This window comes from Embiotoca jacksoni, unplaced genomic scaffold (assembly GCF_022577435.1).
Source record: "Embiotoca jacksoni isolate LCO1_2020_lvr unplaced genomic scaffold, fEmbJac1.0.p SCAF_49, whole genome shotgun sequence".
In the NCBI taxonomy this organism is placed as follows: Eukaryota; Metazoa; Chordata; class Actinopteri; family Embiotocidae; genus Embiotoca; species Embiotoca jacksoni.
In genome coordinates this window covers 1,777,484-1,794,467 of record NW_027185402.1, presented here as the reverse complement: position 1 = coordinate 1,794,467, position 16,984 = coordinate 1,777,484, and the positions used below count along the sequence as shown (strand labels likewise).

The following is a 16,984-nucleotide window of genomic DNA, read 5'->3' as shown; positions in this document are numbered from 1 at the left end:
TCAGGAGTGTGTCGGCATGGATTCAAAATGTGCCAGCACAAACCGTCTGGTCACTGAAGGTTGTTTTATTTTAACCCTCCTTCATCTGTGAAGGTTTCTCTCTATCGCCTCCTTTTTCTTTCACTCTTCACTGCCATTGCAAACAACTGATTATGCCTTTGAGTTATTTCATTTTTTTTTTTCAGCCTAATGCTTCTTGTCATGGCACAGACCTAAAAAAAAAAAAATTGAGGCACTCACAGATCCCCAGTGTAACAAAGCCTTTATCTTTCAACTTTCAAATCCTAAAAGTTCCTTAAGTCCTTTCTTTGGAGAGTCGGCACCAAAAGCCAAATCTCTCAATTTACCAAGCGGCCAAGTCGTTATTATTTTGTGCATACTGCCATGATCTTACCATCTTTAAAATGAATCCGTTACATAAATATCAAGGACGTGATACCTCTTGCTGAGAATAAGAACAGAATGCAGCACACGCATACACAAACACGTACACACTGGCGGTCTTCTTTATTTTTCTATATGTATTTACTTTCCTCTCCCCATTTTGGTAGAGGCAATTATTCAAAAGGAATGAATGCTCAATAAGCACAAGCCGTGTGTGAAATATTCAAATGGTGCCCTATTTACAAAGGCTAGAGAGATTCTCTCCCACAGCCATCGCATGTTTGTTATGTGATATAAAAAGAGAGGCAGCGGCAACTCTAGAGACATCGTCCACAGATATTATGCGCCGAGTGGAATCTTTTATAGCAAATATAAACACATTAGTTGGCTCCATTAAAATCTACTCCAAATGTAGGCAGTTGTCAAGGTTTGGACAAAAGGTATGCCACGTCTTCTTTAACAAAACATGAGGGATGCCTCCATGTGTGTTTTTGGTGAGGGATAGGATGTTTGAGGAGTTCAGCAGAAGAGGGTTTTGTGGGTACTTCTGCAAAATCCATTGAGCGCCCACACCTGTGAGGAAAGGAGCACGTCTGTCTGTCTGTCTGTCTGTGCGTGTGTGTGTTTTCGGCCCGAGCTGCCAGGCGGCTGCTATCTTCGCGAGTCAGACGGGCAGCGAAGCTGGCGAGGCACGCCGATCGTTTGAAGTGCTATTCTTTCCCGGAAGTTTCGATCCACCCAGAGGAAATTTGTCATGTTGTTCCACCTTTCTGATTCCCATATGGTGGGGTTGAGTGGAAGGATATTTGTTCGTATTTGCTGTTGACAACTCAATACACACGCATGCCAGTAATTGGTAACTATGAACTTTGCTTGGCCTTGCTGCAAAATCCCTTTATGTGCTATGTTTTGTTTTTCTTTCAATGAAAATCTCTCATCCTGCCTCGGCAGATCCCCAATCAGTTTTTATCTCTCTCCTGACCACCTCTATGATGAGGATCTCCCCCTCTATCTAACAATAGCCACTGAAGGCTTAGAGTAGACGCTGCTGGAAGCTCTTCCATTGGTTAATTAACCCCCCCCCCTCTATGTCTCTCTCTCTCATTATTAACATGACTTCTCTGAGATCCATCCAACTCCCTGGCCAGTGAGTGAAAATGAGGCCGAAAGGGGAAGACGGAAGGAGAGTGAAAGAGACACATAGATGGCCATAGAGACAGAGAGGAAGAAGGACAGAGAGAGAACATATTGTATAGAGATAGAGAACCTCAAGAGTGATTCAGCCATTGTTACTCATCTCCTTTTTGCAAGAGGGCTCATGTCATGAGTATTTTAAGTGCTCTCCATTCCGTTGTTCTCCTTTAATCCTGTTAGATAACTCACTTCCTCCCTCCTCCTTCTGAGTCTTTTCTATTTCTTTTCTTTCCTCCTCCGCTCCCTGCTGCCCACTCAGCAAACGGCGAGTCTCATGCTCTCTGCCACGAGAAAAAAGGCTATCGTGTGCCTCAGCAAGGTAGAAAAAGGAAAAAGGGAGAGGAAGGGAAAGCAGAAGGGAAGGGGAGAGATGACAAAGATGTGGCGGTACTGGTAGCTGCTGGAGGAATCTGTTGGCCAGCACGGGCTCATTTGTTATGAGGAGGGATGAGCGTGGACAAGAGCCAAGACGGTGGCGAGTGAGTTGTGAATGTGGAACCTGCGCGCAGCTTGTAGTTAAGATGCACATTGAAAACAGAGAAAAGGGTTGGAGTTTGGGTCAATGAGAAATGCGTGCGATAGAGAAGATATTGTAAATTAAAATTTTATATATCCAATGCAGTGTGTAGCTGGTTAATGCACACACACACACACACAAAAGAGAACGAACGCTCCGACATAAAAGTGCATTATTTATCCTCAAACCCGAACTGCGTTTTACCAGCCTTTCCCTGCTTTTTATAATGTCTGATGATACGAGGTTGAATCACACTGGATTCACACTTGAATCCAAACAATACGTGACGCAATGTTTCAAACCTGCCTTGTAACCGCTATGCAAAACCAGCAACACTCCATCAACCTCACTGAAGTCAATTCTACTTCACAAGAACAAACATTTTTCCACAAGCCTTCATCCCCGGTCCATCATTTACATGAGGACAAATACAAACGAGAGTTGCAGATCAGCAGCCCGCCACTGTATCTTCTTTGCCAAGACGAGGTATAGCCACTTAGCACAGGTGAGGTGGGGCAGCTCCATCCCTGCAGCTTCCTCCGAGGAAAAATAAAATGGGTCACCAGTGCAGAGGAAGAATTTGCTAGACCAATAGCACAGACTAGTGGTACAAGCTGAGAACTGCATTAGAGCAGTTGTGGCAAATCAAAGGTCTGCACTGTGGGTTTTAATGTCTGTTTTAGGAATACTCATTCAAGTCCAACAACCCTAATGTCTGCCATCACTGAACGCGTATGATTCCCGTTGATATGCAGTCACTCCATTTAAGCAGCACCATCGCTACTCCTTACTTAAACAAGCACTAACCTTCTCATTTGCATTCCCACCAGCTGATTTACTTACAGATTCCACTCTTCCTCTCACTGCCAAAGAAATTAATTCAACACAAAGAGGAGGTAGGAGGGGTAGGCACTTGGGCTGAGAAGAATTTGCATGACCCAAAAACGCCCTGCCTCTTCTCCGACTCCATAAATCAAAGGGATAGAGAGAATCCCCCGACGCCTCCATTCTTTGTCCTCAAAGGTGATAAATTGATCCCTGGCCAGCTAATAAGCAGAGGCACATGGCAGCCCAAACTTCACCAAGATTTATGCGGCGACAAGTGGATTTATAGTGGAGGAAATGTGAGCGATCTGGAGAACAAAATCTATTTACTTTATTGTTCCTCTCGGTACTCATGAGATTTGAGATGGGAACTCCTCAGGGAAACCCGGGGGTGTAAGAATCAAAGAAGTAATGCATCAGGACAATAGAAATAGAATATCTGCCATAGAGGCAATGAATGCGATGGAATTACCTGGTTTTGATTGATGAACATGTGTTTCCAATTACAAAGATTCTCAGTCCATGTGAATATGCCGACTGCCCTCGGATGGGGCACAATTCAATACAGCTTTAAGTAGATTTCAATTCCTGCCTTTGCTCCCCTTTCATTAAATTTGATCTAAAAACAGAGCTGTTTGCTGGAAATCAATATGACGGACACTTCTTAGGTTTGTCAGCAGTCTCACCAGATGACGGTAGGGAAGTATGTAGAAGGCCATCTAACAGCTTGCAGCCTTTGCCAGACATAAGAGAAACCTTTTAAAGCAACTCAACCAGTCATCTTAATGATGTGAGGTGATACGGTGACAGGAAAAGCGGTCTTTTAAGAAGATGATCAATGCTATCATCTTCTCCAAAGCTGACTGGAAATAGGGACAGAATATAGTGGCGTAGAGTTTCCTCAGAGTGCCAAAGGCAGATGAAGCTACCCCTCTGTCCTCCTTCTTCCTCTTTATCTAATACTCCCACTTTTACCTTAATGTGTTTTCCCTCTTCCTGTCCTTCCTCGTTGCATCTTCCTGTTTTATACTCAGTTTCATCATCTCACCTGATCTCTCACCCTCTTTGTGTCATTGCGTCCCCCCCCCCCCCCCCCCCCCGCTGACTTTCCTGTCTACCACACACACTATCTCACTCACTCCCCTCTTCGCACTGATGGCATGCTTATCCTGCTGTGTTGATGAGATATTTGAACAATTAACATTATGCATGCTGAGCAGATTATGATAGCCTTTGGGGAGCAGCACTTTCAGCCTGATGGAAAGTTTGCAGCATGATAGAAAACTCTGCTGATAAGGAGGCTTTGACTGCAGACGAGGGAGCGGTACTATACAAAGATGTATAGTGTATAGTGTATCTGTACTCACCTATTCTTCACCGCCACAGCAGTAGCCGTCCACATTCTTTATCCTGAGAGTAAGAATAATAATAATAAAAAAAAAGCTGTTTGCATTTAAATTGTACAGCAAATCCCCAGCAATGCGGAAGAACTCGATTGAACGTATTTGTTTATTAAAGGATTAGCATTTGCATTGAGAAGAGGAGGGATGCTAGTAGCCAGTTTTCCCAATACAGCACAAACACATGTCGGTTTTTCGGGCCAAATGTGCGCAGACCTTTTACGTAAAAGTGAATTTACGAATTTCTGCCTTTGAGTTTGGATGTGAACATCCCTCACTGAGACAGCTCTCATGGCAAATGTGATACCCGCCAACAGCCGGCTGACTGCTGCAAACCTATGCAAATGTGTCTAAAATATCAAACCTCCCCTCATCCACAGCACATCTTTTTTGGGGTTTCATGACACCGATTCCGAATAGACATATGATATAGTCTATAACTAATTCTATGTCTGACAGTGATGCTACCCTATGCCACAGAGGCAGCTGTGGGTACACAGAGAGATGTGGAAGTGAAAGGCAGATCACTTCCCAAATGCTATTTTTTTTTTTTTTAGCCAGCTTGTTTGGGCACAGCGCACCAGAGCTGACGAGCTGAGCACAGAGTTTTTGACACAATGGTGTCAAACTCGGGACTGTGATGTTCAGCTCACACAAGTGATTTGCGTCACACCTGCTGGCAACATGCACACGCAGACACGAACAGACCGTTATCAAGTCTGTGTGGCAATTAGTGTGTTTGGGAGTGCTGTGAATCGTAATGACTCATTTGCCTTACATTGTTTTCATTAAACAGGCTTTCAGGGACATGGCATATGGACTCCACTGGAAATGCAAAAACAATTTGGAAACGGCAGTGCTGTTAAGTTGTCAGTTTTAGACTGACAACATTATATTTGCCATCTTTGTCAGCTTCACTTTTTCAGTCCCGTTTTAATTAATTATGGGGTCTCACTTTTTTTTAATGCCTCAGTGTTGTTTTGAAGGTTCTTTTTTTTAATTTTTAATGTTTTATTATTCGGCCAAAAATGGCAAAAATATAAAAACATTTAATCAAGCAATGTACAATGTAAAATAACTTTACTCTGTTAAAGATGACCCTTGTAGTCACCACACCAAATTAGCACCTGACACTACACCCAGCTTTACAAAATATATTCACACTTTTCAGCTCATTATTTCCATTTTATGGCACAAATCTTTACAGTTTGGGTTCCCCGTCACCACTGTAATTCACCATGTTTCAGGCTGCTGTTTTTCCCCTGAAAAAGATTGCTATGGCGGATTCTCACCCAACAACAAACTGCAGACGGAGAAGCTCACCAACTATTTGCTGAACGGAGACCAAATATAACTGAAACATGCATTCTCTGTGCTCAGAAACATGGTGTGTGCAATTAGGCAGCAAGTATGTGATTACCATTCAAATAAGGTACTCATTTTTCATAGAATTACTTCATAAGTATATGCAATGAATCCCTGAAGTGCTACCCTTAACTAATATTTAGTATTCAGTACTACAGTGTTTTAGTTAACATTTCTAAAGCATCTGATTGCCAGTTTTTGCAACAGGCTTGAAGCTGTTTTTTTTTTTTTGCTGAGGTCTTGCTATAAACATTAAAATAGCCCTCCATACCCGAGTCCATTTCCTGTGCTGTTTGTACAAGCTTGATGGCACCATAATTCCTCTGCTTTGTCAGCACTAAAGTGAGTAGTGCATTACCAGTCATTTATGACTGAGAGAAATCTTCCAAACACTGAATCATAGCACTAAAAAAAATAAACAAATAAGGATGAAATTTTTCTTAACTGCTCCCACTTGACTGGCGTTTTAGAAGTCATGTATGGATAAGTAATATCTTAACCTTCATCTCAACATTCGGGTGGTTTTATGAGTCGAGCTTGTGTCTCTGTTGGTTACTGTTCAGGGGAAGGTCATAAATGGGCGATTTATGTCTGAAGTGCAGCCAGGAATGCTGATGCTACTGTCAGAGAGCAGAGATACTGTCTGCTTTGACTTGCATTTCATGGAAACTGTAAAGTTCACAACTGCACATCCTAACTCATGCATGTTACAGTGCATGCTCACACAGAGAAGGAGTTAACATAACTGGCAGACCGAAATTATATAGAATGGCATAATAAGACAGACGGAAGATAAATTTGCTCGCAGTGACACTCAAAGCAGATTTTCCACTTTCAGCATCTTGCGTCACATTCCAAGTCTAATTTGAGGTCTAAGTGCACCGAGTGAAATGGCTGGCATTGAAATTAATGGTCATAGTAGGAAAGGAGAACACTTCATTAGCTCTCAGGGTTCCAGCGATGTCTGCACTTCTGGGGAATATTATTCAATACAAACACACGACGTGCAACACAATTTAACAATGAGATAAGTACAACGGTATTCATTTACACAACACTATGTCTATTACTGGACCACCTACTTCTTTCACAGCCGCTATCTGGACTTTTAAACCACCATTGTTAAGTTATGGGCATTTTAATTGCTGCAGACAGGGTCCATTAGCATAGCTTCTTGGGTGGCCATGACCATGTTTCTCTAAATCATTAAGCTAATTATACAAGCTAATTAATCAGTATGCTTGGAATGGGCTGCATGAGCAGACTGCTCTTTGTTGGCTCGCATAATGAAAGGAGTCCATTTTTAGATGGTGGAAAATGAAGAAGGGGAGGGAGAAAGAAACTTTCATCTCGGAAGTTAACATGATTTTTGCATATGAAGTGCTTCAGGAAAGTAGTGTGTGGGGAGGGGGTGGGGGGGGTGAAGTAGGATTGTAGATGCAAAAAGGTCAAGCTAGATGAACATTTGTAGTGCTTTGAAGACGCAGGATCTTGCACGGGGACAGTAGATGGAAGATGTAGCGTGTGTCACGGTGTCCAACATCTAGTTATCAGCGTCATTTCCATGCAGGACAAAACACAGGTGGGGATCTGTCAATCATTGGTGCTGCTGTGACGTTTCCGGACTGTCAGACAATTTTGGGCTAGTGATCTACTTCCCTACTGAAGCAAACATGGAAGACTGTTGATATTTGTGTCCATCTAAATATGTTTGAGTGTTTTCAAGAATGAGGAAAATCCTTTATGCTTCTTGGACACCGTTAAGGCTCCTTTGCTGCACTGTTCCTTTCCATCCGGAATATAAACCCGGCAATCGACAAAATCCATAAAAATTCCACATATGTTTAGTGTATGGTTCTCACGGCCATCTATGTGGGTCAGTGTGTGCGTATGTCAGGCTCATATTCATCCTTTCATGTACACAACTAAGAGTGTGGGAGAAAGAGTCGCTGTCAGAAATGATTTACTTGCAAGCAGACAAAAACAAACATGCTGCTATGCTGTCTTCACTATAAGGTGGAGAAACTGTCAGCGTTCATGCAGGGGTCTATTTTTAGCAGCGCTCATTATGCATAATGGTAAATCACTTCCTCAAAGTAGATGGAGAATGTTTACAAAGCTAATAGGACTATGATGATAACACGGCAAAGCTGAGAGGTCACGGTGTGCGTTAGTTCATGCTCGTCTCTTTTCATCTCAATGTGTGACTGTGTACGTAAACTCAGCATCGATCTCCAGTCCACGTGATCCAAGTGTTTAGTGGTGAACGGACAATGATACAATAAACTAAGCATAACGCATCCTGACCTCTTCATCTCTCTTCCTCCAGGGAAATTCTGAGGAGTTCTGTTCTTTCATCGCTCTGGTCCGAGGCAGCAATCGCAATTGATCATTCCAAACGGGTAAGATCCACATTTTGTAACCCTGAAAAAAATGTCCCTTGAAATTGCTACGTACTACTCTATTGATTGCTGGTGGCCAAAATCCTTCTTTTTTTTTTCTTTTTTTGGTGTTCAAATGTCAAGGCACCAAACAATATCAACAGGATAATAATGTCAACCCATAGAAATCAAATCAAGGGTCAAACAGCTGAATGTTGTTAGACTAGATTAAAGTATAGAAAGAAAACATGTCTAGACATGATTTATTGCTCAGTCACAGGAAATTGGTTCCTTGACTGTGTGACTTTTATTATTTGACATAAAATAGCTCTTCGGCTTGGCAAAAAAGTTCTATTTTAATTTTTTTTTTTTTTTTTTTTAAACTAGCACATATTGTAGAAAAGTAAACAGCTGTGGTTATAGTATTATTCAGTAAACTGTTGTAATGAGATTTTTTTTTTTTTAAATCAACCATTTTACTCATGTTTACAGATTACTTTCAGTGATGCTGTTTTTTTTGGTGACTCCACTGGACTGATGCTTAATTTACCTGCAAGACATTGGTATTATTGCTCTGTGTAGAATAATGACACATAAAGCATGCTAATGGTGCCCTCTGGAGTACAGGGATCTCTACTGCTGCCAGTCTACTGTTTTAACAAGTCTGTTCTCACATGAAGGCTATGTTGTTAGATGACGCACCCATTCACACTTCTCACAGCATTTAGACAGAGGACTGACAGATGCTTTTACCGCATTGTGCCAGTACGAGTACTCATCCAACACACACAGGGATGACAGCACGAGGAGTCGTGTGAAAAATAAGCGATGATAGTAAGTGACCTAAGTGTAAACACACTGAATCTTCAGGATGCGTGTTGTGTCAAAATAATATTGTTACAGAGTGGAATAATTATATTTGCCTGATGCTGTATATTCACGTATAAAGCAGCACTTTAATCTGCACTCAAATTCACGTGAGCACAAATGCTCCACTGTGGTGCCATAAATAATTATGCCTCAAAAACTCCCCTTGTCATTGTCATAATAATGTTCTACTTTGCACATTAAAAGTACAGTTAATGTCCTTTGGAAGTGGAGGGAAGTTTCCCTCTATCACAGTGGTGTTTTTCAGATCAATGAGCAGCACTGTGGTTTCCCCAGAGGACCTGTGGGTGCAGCTGTAATTGGAGCATTTGTGTTGCTGTGAGATACTGCTCCCTGGGCAGAGGCCAGCATACACCAGAACATTCTTCTACATGTCCACAGGATTTCCAATGAACGTATAAAATATACTTGCAGGGAAAGTGGGTTGACATCAAATTAGGGCAGGGAGGTGCCAATGTAGTCGCTCCTTATTGAGACACGGCCCGCACTTTCATTTCTTATTCCTACTGGCAGCCTCAAATATATTCCTAAGTGTGCGAAATAGGTGATGCTTTTCACTCAGAGCATTTCACATGTACTATGTGATGCGTTGTGGTGATTACTGTGAACATTTGTGAAAAATTTGTTGGAGGCACAGGTGGTAAAGTGACTTTGATTAAAGATGACAGCGACAAATGCAGCTTCGGTGGAAAGACACGGCAAAAACGGTTAAGTACAGATAAGTGAGTGAGACTAACTTTGGGCCTGAAGAATTGTAAATGACAACAGCAGAATTTTTTGTATCGCCGAGTCTGTTGGAGGCTATTTGAACGTCCTGTTCAAGAACTATTAAAGACATTACATTTAAATTTAATTTGCTGTTTCTCTTCAGAGCGAAAGGCTTAAAGACGTGTAAAATGATGTTGGAGTGCATCTTACACAGCATGATGGGTACACAGGTGCCCTTCGCCTGTCATGGAGTCGTGTTATATAAAGTAGAATTCACAGCAGTAGCAGGTGACCTGGTTTAGAATAGAAACGAGTCTGGCAGCCCCCCAAAAAACTTCCAAAGTCTACTTCCTAACACTGCTTACATTAAATGTGAAGTGGCCTATTAGCACTGAGAAAAAAAAAAAATTATATCAGGTAAACAGAAAAATTGACACAGTCCATTACTGCTGTGTTGAAAAATGGATAAGCGCTTTATATTGTTTGGAGTATACGCCAACATGTCTATTAAATGTCTATTCTGTCTTCTGGTAAAGACATGGAAGTTGTCAGGTATGAGTTCCTTCAGAGTAGGTTTGGGGTTAATCGTCATGCTCAAAGACACTTCAGTTTGGTATCTGTGGTGTTAATAGTAGGCATTCCTTAGTGATGTGTGGTGTGACCTAACTGACTACTGGTCCATCCTGCTACCTCAAAAGGTCAGGGCACTTGAGGGTATGATGGCGTTTCCATACTTTCTAAATTTGATATATTATTTTATGGCTTGAATTGTGTGTGTGTGTGTGTGTGTGTGTGTGCGCATTGAAGCATGTGTTGTGGGCCAGCCCTGGCTGTGATGATTTATTATACCGCTTGAAGGGATTTGTACTTTCATGAGGTCACACGAGTAACATGTCAGTCAGGCATAGCTCGCTGTTCTCTTTGGCCCTGCTGGCGATAGGGAGGCATGCCAAAACAGCTAACACACATTCCAGTTTCCAACACATTCTGGTACACAACTATGTATACAGTCATTGCACGCACACACGCACATACACATACCACAAAATCAAATATTATAATCCAGCTTAATACCGCTTTATCGCCTGCAGAGGAGGCAAACGTTATGCAAATGCAAGTAAGATATTCCAAAGGCACGTCAGATTTAGGCCCGTCTTTAATATGTCTTTTAAGAGGTTAATTATATGCAAATACAGCCTCATCAGTTGAAAAAAGCCAAGGCTATTTTTCTAATAACACGAAGGGGAAGCCACCGAGATGTAAAGTGGAGTCTTTTAGATTGACCCTGGGTATTTATTTTGAGCCTAAGTGTAGCACAACAATATTTTAGTTTTATTGAATGACAACGATCAGTTCTATTTTACAGCTTGTTATGCCCCCTATCAGTTGTCTTTCGTCATATTGTTTTGCAGTATCAAAACAGTGGGCAAAAAGCATGCAAGGTGCATGAGAGCGACAAGGATTCAATACCACACAAGAGGAAGAAGAAAAAAGTCAAACTGATCATATTTGTTCCTGCTTTTTCCATTTCTGCCACACTAAATAAATACCTGCAATGCCCAAGAAGCCCATGCAAACAGAGTGGATTATAGCATATACACAGAATGGACAACACCTGTCAGGCAAGCAGTGCATTGATGCTGGTTGGTTTTGATGCTGGTATACATAGACATAGTACTAGAAACTCTTATGGCTGTAATTCAGGGATTTCAGATTGTACTCTCCACATGCGTCTTTAAACCATACCTGATCCTGCTAACTTTTCTCTTCTCCTAGGTGGGGGCAAAGGTGGCTTTAGTTTGGCGTCGGCAAGGTAGAACAGCAGCATCGGGCAGCATGTTGGCACCTGCATGAGCCAACAGAGAAGCCTCATTTCTTGGTGAGTTGGACAAGTGCTCTTTCAAATTCAACAAACCACACAGTCCACAGGGCAGCTGTTTGCCTCAGACAAGGTTTTTCACATTAAGCTTAACCATTGTGGGAGCTAATTCATTTATGAGCTTATCTTATTCATTCTTAAAAAAAGAGCTTCATTGCAAAATAAGTGGCAGATGTTTCCTCAACATTTTAAGCTGTTAATTTGAGAAAAGCTGCTTTCAAAATAAACAGGAACACTGTTTTCACTGACGAAACACAAATGTGGTGGAGCAGAGCATCTCTGCTCTGAAACCAGTCTTTCATTTTAAATTGAGACGTTAACCTGGAAATGGTATAATGGGAACATTATTTTGATTTTGCGAATGACATAAGCATAAACTATTGTGAAATTATGTTTAATTTAACACATTTATTTTCCCATACACGAGTCACTCACTAGACAAACATAAACCACCAATTTAGTGTGTTTTCAAAATTGAATGAATAAATTACACTAATATCTATCAGGATTTAACAATTTTCACAGATGTTTAAAAACAAAGCCGGCTCCTTCAATAATGCATATCAAGCTGTTTATTGTCTTTAAATGTGTTAATTGGCTCGTCCAATTTTTCACTTCACAATTTGACTGGTAATTATTAGAGTTAATTTTGATCCATCTTTACTACCTCTTCCAATTTCTCACATGTAATGGAAAGCATTTAAAACACTGTTCCAGAAAAGATGGAAATCTAGCAAGGTAACGGACAACATCTAAAACTGAAAGTTAAAAACAATAAATGCAGCCGAAAACGGCAGTGAAGAAGAGTTTCAATTTGAGAAAAACTTCTACAGTTGAAACCACATTTGTCGATTTGGGTATCAGTCTATTAAGCCAAAGACGAAGTCCAACTAATACACTTATTGTTATATTTAACACATTTTAGGATTCCATTTGACAAAGAGAAAATTGCTGATACTAAATGGGATCAAATTCAATGAGTATCAGTGTTTGAAATCGATTACAAGAAAGCGCAAAGTTGTTTGTCATCAGCATAGAAGGTTCAGTCAGTGTAATACAAATACAGGAGGTCAAACAGAAAAGCCAGACTAACTGCCACAATTAATATTAAATCATCAAAAAAAAACAATGATACCCAAACTATTTTATACTCGAAACATAGACATCATTCAATTGTTATGGTTAACACTGGTAACACTGACAACCTGTCTGAAATGGGAAACGAGCAGGGATCGCCTGTGCTAAAGTTAATCTTGAATAAAGGCCTGTAATTGAAGTCTTGTATCCACCCTCACCACCTTGTGCAGAATGTTTGCCTCTTTTACTAACATAACCTCCTCTGCACCTGTCATAATTACTATGGCCGATAGAGGGCATCGTCAAAATGAAATCAGTGGTTCAATGGGATAACAGTATCCTCATTTCCTGTGTTATTAAAGATTGAAGTTAGAAAGTATAATTGACTGGCATGTACTGTAAAGGTCGAACATTTGATATAGATAAGCAGCAACTACATCGCATACAATTAACTGTTGTCCAATTACTTACATTATTCTGTTTATGGCATTGTACCATTTTACGTTTGCACATCTTCCAACAGTTTGCATCTTTGAGGAAGCACTTTCATTAGGAAACATTTCCAATGCCGAGGAGTCCAATAAGCCTCCTCTGCATTAAAAAAAAAAAATTTTAATCACAGTTTGAAGTATTTACATTTTGTGTGAAGCCTCTCCAAGGAGAAAAAGAAGGAATGAAATGACACGATCAAAGACGATACAAAGAAAATGGCAGTATGAGACAAAGATGAAGAAATGACTCATCAAAAACAAACAACAAATGAGCCAAAGTCCTCTGAGGGTTTACTGGACATGGCACTGTAGATAGAGTGGGCGAGAATACGAGAAGATGCAAGAGACAGACACAAGTTGTAAAACTGACAGGGTGGCTTAAAGTCCGCCAAGTCTACTAAAAAAAAAATCTCCAATTATAGTTGCGAGCGATACTAAAATCATCCAACTATCATCTCTGTAATTTAGTTTTACTGCCAGATTAATACACCTGATCGGTGGAAAGACAGTTTAAGATGTCAGTATTAAAACTTTACAAATTATAAAAAGTTTAAAAACAGCCATTGGCCCCGGAGGCACATATGCCTCATTTTAAGCAGCTTGAATGTGATCAGGGGGAAACTCATAGTATTGTTTCCCAGATTTCACGAAGGTCTGAAACGCTAGAGCCCTTTCGGAAAGGAGAACATTCCTGACCCGAGCCTGTTCAGTGATGTAGCTGAGGAAATACATTCAGCTGGATATAAATATTACACAGCGAGTACTTGGAGGGCTTTTTGGCCGATGAATTATTACAAAGTCCTGTGGCTTCATGCCAGTCTCAGAGTGTATCTCGCCCAGCTTCACCCTGCAATAAGCTGTGGCTGGAGAATTGTGGTTATACACACGCCACAAATAACTACCAATGATACCAGGAGTCCATCACTCTCAGCCCACGTCATGTACTTACACTGGAGCAGACTCAGCAATAGTCAGTTCGCTTAAAAAAAATCACAATCATACAGTGAGAATCACTTGTTAGCCTACACTGCAACAAAGTTCATTAAACCTGTGTTTAAAAAGGATCCAGGAATATACACTGCTCAAAAAAATAAAGGGAACACTTAAACAACACATCCTCGATCTCAATGAATTAAATATTCCAGTTGAAAATCTTGAGAACAAAATAACATAAGAATGATCAGTGGAAATCAAAATCATTATCCCATGGAGGTCTGGATTCCGAATCATACTCAAAATAAAAGTGGAAAAATCAGATCACAGGCTGATCCAACTTCTGTGGAAATTCCTAAAGACAAGTCAAAATGAGTCTCAGTAGTGTGTGTGTCCTCCACGTACCTGTATCACTCCCTACAACGCCTGGGCATGCTCCTGATGAGACGATGGATGTTCTCCTGAGGGATCTCCTCCCAGACCTGGATCAAAGCATCAGCCGACTCCTGGACAGTCTGCGGTGCGACGTGGCGTCGGTGGACGGAACGAGACACGATGTCCCAGATGTGCTGGATTGGATTCAGGTCTGGGGAACGGGCAGGCCGGTCCGTAGCATCGATGCCTTCATCATGCAGGAACTGCTGACACACTCCAGCCACATGAGGCCGAGCATTGTCATGCATCAGAAGGAACCCGGGGCCCACTGCACCAGCATATGGTCTTACAACGGGTCTGAGGATCTCACCCCGGGACCTAATGGCAGTCAGGGTACCTCTGGCTAGCACACGGAGGGCTGTGCGGCCCTCCGAAGAAATGCCTCCCCAGACCATCGCTGACCCACCGCCAAGGTCATTTTGTAGGGCTCTGGCAGTGCTCCTCCTGTTCCTCTTTGCACAGAGGAGCAGATAGCGGTCCCGCCGCTGGGTTGTTGTCCTCCTACGGCCCCCTCCACGTCTCCTGGTGGACCGGCCTGTCTCCCGGTATGTCCTCCGTGCTCTTGACACAGTGCTGACAGACACAGCAAACCTTCTTGCAACAGCGTGCATTGATGTGCCATCCTGGATGAGCTGCACTACCTGAGCAACTTCTGTGGGTTGCAGACACCGCCTCGTGCTACCTCTGGTGGTGAGGGCGCTGGCAAAATGCAAAAGTGACCAAAAATCAGCCAGAAAGGACGAGGACAGAGAAATGGTCTGTGGTCACCACCTGCAGAACCGTTCCTTTATAGGGGTTGTCTTGATAATTGCCTCATTTCCACCTGTTGTCTGTTCCATTTGCACAACAGCAGGTGAAATTGATTCACAATCAGTGTTGCTTCCTAACTGGACAGGTTGATTTCCCAGAAGTGTGATTGACTTGGAGTTACATTGTGTTGTTTAAGTGTTCCCTTTATTTTTTTTGAGCAGTGTAGTTTTATAGTTGATTTTATCTACACATACAGTACAGGGTATGAAGTTATTTTCTCTGTGTGAAAGAGGTGAAGAGGCAGGACTGAGAGAGAACATGTTTACCTAAACATTCAACTCCAGGATGCTTTGACAGATTGCTTTTCCCCGTACAGAGTAAACTGTACATGCATATTTTGCATGTTGGCACATGCATATTTTCCTGTGCTCACTCTTAGACAGCAAATCGAGATGAATGATGACGAGTCTATTTTCTCAACATCAGTAGGACAAGTTTGTGAAATTAGTCCATCTATTCATTTTTTTTTTTTTTTTTTGCTCAATCACTTTTTATTTGCAAAAGATAATCACGTGAGTCAGCAGAGCATGAAGTTAATAGTTAATCAATCAGATTTTTCTAATACAATGAGAATAAAAGAAGATCAAAATAAGCATCTGCTGTAAATGGGAACATGACTTTTGCTCAGTGCACTGCATTGTTAAACCAAAGAAATGTCGGGCAGGTTGGGTCTTTTGGTGATTAGCAAAAAAAAAAAAAAAAGCATAATCCCCAGACTGCTGACATATTTCTTTTGAAAACTGCCTGTCTGAAAAAGACAGATATGCTCTGGAAAAAGGATCAAATCTGTTTCATGTCAGATAGCAGCCAGCGGTTTCCCAGGGTGAATCTCTGCTAAGCCACAAACAGACAGGATTAGAGATTGAAGTACTGACCATAATAGATCAGAAAAATACAAAAAAAAGTAAATGATTAGAGACAACTTATGATAACCTCCTAATTACTGACTTAAACACCGGACATAATTCGACGTTGTGTGCTCTGTGACTTTGAATCAGCAGGGATGTTCAAAAGGATGTGTTATAGGTTCAATTTTATAGCTTACCCGAAATTGTTGAAATAAAACTGCTAATCCTTTAACATTACCTTGCCATTGTGATTATGAGGAAACAAGCATAGAAAATTCATTTTATTTCCTGTGCAAAGGAGGAATAATTCTGCAGAAGAGCCGAGCCAGTGTGTGTGCGTGCGTTTAATGAAATGCGTGGATTTGTCTCAAGGCACTATACATGAGGTATTTAAGTCTGGTGCATATTTCATGACCATCAACTGCGCGCACACAGACTGCTCATTAGTCGTGTGACAGGTAATGGCTGCAGTGTTTTTTCCAAATGCATTGTGAGATCTCAAGCACATGAATGCAGAAATATTGTAGCGTAGGTTTATCCCCAGACTAATCAAAATAAGTGGTTCTAATGGCTCTGATGTTTAATGTCCAAGGAAGATGAGGGTTAAAGATGAAGTGGTCAAGTAAGGAAGGAAAGGGAGAAGCCTGGAGCGTTTCCTTAAAGGAGACGCATCTTACAGTCAGCCAAAGCCAGGGAGGTCCTCAGTTGCAGCCAAACGGGTCCAAGAGAGAGTTGAACAAATTCAGCTCGGTCCACCTGCTCCAGGGATCCACACAGCTCCACAAGGCCTTGGTCTCCAAAAAAGGTCAAAGCACTGCAGCCGGTTCTGGGATAACCCAGTGCTCGGTT

At 41.5% G+C, this 16,984-nt stretch overlaps 1 protein-coding gene across 38 annotated transcripts in view; it reads left to right on the top strand.

Moving 5' to 3' along the window:
- The window catches only part of LOC138210910 (receptor-type tyrosine-protein phosphatase delta-like), a 348,424-nt gene that overhangs the window by 122,547 nt on the left and 208,893 nt on the right, over window positions 1–16,984 (top strand). For all 38 annotated transcript variants that reach the window (XM_069170312.1, XM_069170313.1, XM_069170306.1 and 35 more), the window contains exons 5-6: window positions 8,015–8,087; window positions 11,439–11,541. The gene's annotated coding sequence lies outside the window, so the exon portion shown is untranslated. The remainder of the gene's footprint in view (window positions 1–8,014; window positions 8,088–11,438; window positions 11,542–16,984) is intronic.